The 5,378-nt window shown below is 44.9% G+C and overlaps 1 long non-coding RNA gene across 1 annotated transcript; it reads right to left on the minus strand.

The window, feature by feature from the left end:
• Nucleotides 1-327: 327 nt before the first annotated feature.
• Nucleotides 328-2,798, minus strand: LOC130361863 (uncharacterized). The gene is made up of 3 exons (XR_008891184.1): nucleotides 2,698-2,798; nucleotides 2,532-2,613; nucleotides 328-436 (listed from the first exon to the last, which is right to left on the minus strand). It is a non-coding gene; the product is annotated as an uncharacterized LOC130361863 (long non-coding RNA).
• Nucleotides 2,799-5,378: the final 2,580 nt, after the last annotated feature.

A 5,378-nucleotide genomic window follows, 5' to 3' on the forward strand; every position in this document is an offset into this window, starting at 1 on the left:
GTAATTAGAAAATATGTCCCCCCCCCCCCCCAAAGAAGTTGAGGGTGGGGGTGGTGGGTTAGTGATTTGTTTTTCTTTATTCTTTATTCTGTATTTGTTATGAATTATGTATTCTCCAAAAAAAATATGTCTAACATTTTTCGTAATGAAGATACACCGGCACCAGTGTCAGGCTAGGGAGTAGTGGAGCTATATGAGTGGTGTTGAGTACCTGCCCTCTTGCATGCGTTATGGTGGTGCAATGCATTTTATACAGTCTTTCAATATACAATCAAAGAGGTAAGCAGAATAACGCAGCACTCACCATGTACTTTTCCTTCAACCGTCTTCTTTATTCGGTGTTTTGATGGCTTGACGAAGTGCTGATAGCACGCAACGGTCCGTCGCCACCCACATCCCCCCGCACACTTGGTCTCTGCTCTCCTGCTGTACCTGCCTGTGCATTTTAAAACACCGAAAAAAGAAGACGGTTGAAGGAAAAGTACATGGTGAGAGCTGCGTCATTCTGCTTACCTCTTTGATTGTATATGTCTAACATTTTGTTTTCACTTTGTCATTATGGGGTATTGAATGATGGGGGAAAACTTGACTATGTTTTATTATAGCCCAAGGCTGCAACATACCAAAATATAAAAAAAAGTAAAAGTCTGAAAATTTACGAATTGTATATTGAGCCTTTTTTTTTGGCATACATTTGACAGATCAAGATCTAAGTACCGTTAAAAAGTCTACCAAATGAGTCATCACTATAACAAAAAATCTAAACAAAAACATATATATTAACCAATTGCTGACTGCTCATTGACATTAAATATACAGGCAATGAAAAATTAGCTCTGCAAAAATGTTTATGAACAATCTTTCAGAGTTTGCAGTAGTACAGAGACTGTTTCTTCAAGAGCAAGAGTGGAGAGCAGGCAGTCAATGACAGTGGGGATCTCCAGAGAGAAACATAAACGTGGTTTATTACTATCCCTATCTTCCCAATTGTTATACAGTATACACAGCTCAGTAGGAGTCATAAGGTTTCCTGCTTCCTATCCTAGTGATCATGTGATCCCGAGTGGCAGGAAGCTGAAGTGAGATGTTGAGTCTAGCAGATCCAGATCAGCTCTGCAGTAAGTGTCAGCCCCACTTACAGGGAAAATCAGCAATACAAGGGGCATAACCTGCAGAAAAAAAAAATAAATATATATATATATATATTCAGTGACGCCCGACCTATGATGGCCCCGACATACGATAATTTCAACATGCGATGGCCTCTCAGAGGCCATCGCATGTTGAAGGCAGCATCAACTTACAATGCTTTTGTACGTCGAGCCATTGCATAATCTGCTATCCGGCAGTGCAGACTGCTTCAGCTGCCACCAGATAGCCGTTTACGGTGCCCCGTGTGCTCCAGTGATAGTCTCTTACCTGTCCTCGGGGCTCCGGAGCATCCTCTTTGGGATCCCCTGCATGGCTGTCACTTTCCTTCGTCGTCATCATGTCGCTGCGCACGCCGTCCTGTCATCCAATTGGAGCGGCGTGCGTAGTGACGTGATGAAGGAGAGTGACGTTCCCGGCCAGCAGAGACAGACCGGGGACGTGGCGACAGCGATGGAGGGCGACATCCGGGGCAGCGGTGACGGGTCCAGAGCTGCTGCGACAGGTGAGTATAACTTTCCATACTTTACATTGCACGGATCCCTCAACATACGATGGTTTCAACAAACGATGGTTCATTTGGAACAGATTACCATCGTATGTTGAAGGACCATTGTGTATATATATATAAATATATATATATATATATACACAGGGGCTTAGCTATAGGGGGTGCAGAGTTAGCAGTCGCACTGGTGCCCAAGTGCCCAAGCACATTTAATGGATTTAATGGAATAATTACAACAAAAAGAAGAAAAACACTAAAAAAATGTCTAGGTATTTAGTAAAAATCTTAACCTATTGATTTAAATCTCTGCTCTTTCTGTTTTTAGGAGCCAAATGGGCAGTGTCACTCAATGATAGGACAACCCATCGGACTCCTAAGCATGGAAAGATCTAACTTTTCAATGAATAAATGGCAACTTGACCTGAATCTTTTCCCACAAAGATATATATCAAACTGCTCAGCTCATCCTCCTATATAACATGAAGCGAATAGAAGCTCATAGCATTTTCATGGTGGAAGGTTCCCCTTAACAAAAAGGAACTTTATATCTTTATATATAGCCTTTAAAATCCCCTTTACTAAAAAAATGAAAATGTGAGCGGTCATGAAAAGGGGGAAACTGGCCCACTCTAGAAATGGCTAAGAGGTCATTATTTATTGCAGCCAGAGTCAGTAGCAAACTTATGGGGATAGACAAATTTCTATATAAATTCACTAGCGCTGGATCTGATCTGTGGCTGGACTGCTGCTAAGCCAATAGATGTGCTCCCCTGTTGATGCACACCAATATATAGTATATGTAACAAACGTATTATTAAATTGGCAAGCGCTGTATCAGACACATTACAAATATGACTATATAGTTGAAACTGACCTGTATAAGCAGTAGGAGGGAAGAGAGGTCCTGGTGATACAGATCGAACTGTGGGCGGTATGAGGGAGAGTTCTCAAAATGGCTACAATGGAGACAAAATAGCTTAGATGTTTGAAGTGGTATGTGTATCAATAGGATTGGGCTGTGTCAATACTGCATGATGTACCTGTTGAGGATCAATCGCGATGGTATATGCAGTAATTAGTAGAGATATGCAGATTCAGATGCCCGAATGGCTGTTATAGTAGGCTGAAGGAGTGATGTTCCTGCGGTGTAAAATGGGTTAATCAATTTGTATATAATACAAGAAACTGTTATTGATTTTAGTAATATCGCTCCTATTAGTACCTAGTAGGGAGCTGTATTACTGTATCACAGGTCCGTATGAATGTTGTAGTGGAGAGTGCTTTGTACTGTGTATCTGCGTGGGCTCTCCCTGAGGGTGCTCCAGAGGTTGAGAGTGCGTATTATATAAATCCTTTTCTAGAGTTCAGATCTGTAACATAGGCAATATAATGGTGTCACTACCTAGTTCCGATACAAAAAATCTTGCAGGCTGATGGATGTCCGTATTGCATATAGATACTCTCTCGAATGTCTACTTGCTGATATAGCACTGAGTAGCGTACCTGGTATGTCTCCGGCAGGCGTCAGCTGCGCAATGATCGCTGCTGAGAGCTCTCGATGAGGGTGCTCCAGGAATTGCTAGGGGGTGTTGGATAGTAATCCTTTCCGGGAGTTCTTGTTGGTAATCCGGTTTGTTGGAAGGAGCGTTTGGCGGCAGTGGGAATGCGCCCCGGCCGGTGGCGCCTCTACCTACCTGCACGCCCGCTACTAGATGGTTAAGGTAGAAGTGATTTGGATACGAGTGACGTCACTACGGCATCCTCTGTGGTCCACAAACCTATCAACGCGTTTCGGAAGACTGCCGGCTTCCTTCGTCTGGCTATATACATAGACTTAGGCAACTCCTGAAACAGTCATGCAGGGGTCTAGCAGTAAAAACTGTGTTCCCCCAAATTTTTATGGATATACATTTTTGTTGGAATTACTTTATTGATGACTTGCTGTACAAATAACATAAATATTGGTTTTTTATGATTTGTCAAATTCAGGCAACAATTTAATGTGTTTCGGGCAGGGAGGTATTTATCACTAAGCACTGGAGGACCAATGTCCAGGATGGTTTCTTGGAGAGCAGATGTTTCTGGCCTCAGACAGCAGACCAAAACAATGCTGGTTATTAAAGGGGTACTCCGGTGGAAAACTTTTTTTTTTTTTTTATCAACTGGTGCCAGAAGGTTAAACAGATTTGTAAATTACTTATTAGCTTTGTAAATTACTTATTAGCTGCTGAATACCACAGAGGAAATTCTTTTCTTTTTGGAACACAGAGCTCTTTGCTGATATCATGAGCACAGTTCTCTCTGCTGACATCTCTGTCCAGAGTAGGAGAAAATCCCCCTAACAAACATATGCTGCTTTGGTCACTTCCTAAAATGGACAGAAATGTCAGCAGAGAGCACTGTGTTCCAAAAAGAAAAGATTTTCCTTTGTAGCATTCAGCAGCTAATAAGTACTGGAAGGGTTAAGATTTTTTTAAAGTAGTAATTTACAAGTCTGTTTCTGTTTCTGGCACCAGTTGATAAAAAAAAAAAAAAGTTTTCCACCAGAGTACCCCTTTAACCTCTTAAGGACCAATGACGTTGTGGAACGTCATGGCACCCTGGGCTTTAAGGACCAATGACGTTCCACAACGTCATGGCGTTTTCCGGTCTCTGCCGCTCGCCGGGCAGAGATCGGAACCGGGTGCCTGCTGAAATCCTTCAGCAGGCATCCAGGGCAAACGCCGAGGGGGGCAAGGGAAATCGCCCTTTGCAATCTGCGGCGATACCGGGCTGATCGGGTCTCTGGGACCCGACTGCCTGGTAATTTTGCATGATCCCGGCTGTCACAGACAGCCAGGACCATGCTGGAGCCTAGGAGCGAGGTGGCAAGCCTGCCACCTCCTCCGATCCCCTGCGATCCGTCGGTTAGTTAACCGACCAATCGCAAGGGGGGGCAGTTACTTCCTCCCGCCCTGCCCAGCCCCTGGAAGTCCGGAGAGGACGGGAGGAAGACCGGAGGATGCGGCGGGGGACGGGGGAGTGCTGGGGACCGGCCCCTGTACTTACCTCGTCCCTGAAGACCCGGATCCCGGCAACGGAGACGGCGGCAGCGGCGACAGGTGAGTTGATCTTCAGCCGCGGTGGGGCCCTTTACAGCAATGCACGTCGCTGTAAAGCGACATGCATTGCTGTAATGGGACCCTGTAAACTACAACTCCCAGCATGCCCAGACAGCCCTTGGCTGTGGAAGGGCACAGATTGCGAACCACTGTATAAGTGGTCTGCAAACTGTAGTCCTCCAGATGTTGCAAAACTACAACTCCAAGCATGCTGGGAGTTGTAGTTCGGCAACATCTGGCTCTAAAGATGTTGCCGAACTACTACTCCCAGCATGCCTGAGAATGTTTGGGAGTTGTGGTTTTGCAACATCTGGAGGCACACTGGTTGGGAAACATTGTCTGTTTCCTAACTCAGTGTTTCCCAACCCGTGTGCCTCCAGCTGTTGCAAAACTATAACTACCAGCATGCACTGATGGACTGTGCATGCTGGGAGTTGTGGTTTTGCAACAGCTGGAGGTACAGGGGTGAATGTACAGGGTACACTCACATGGGCAGGGTGCAGTGAGAATTTACACCCCACTGGTGTCTGACAGATCTTTGGAACAGTGGGCTGTGCAAATTAAAAATGTTGTACAGACCACTGTTCCAAATATCTGACAGACACCAGTGGGGGGTAAAT

Source organism: Hyla sarda, chromosome 3 (assembly GCF_029499605.1).
Source record: "Hyla sarda isolate aHylSar1 chromosome 3, aHylSar1.hap1, whole genome shotgun sequence".
NCBI lineage: Eukaryota > Metazoa > Chordata > Amphibia > Anura > Hylidae > Hyla > Hyla sarda.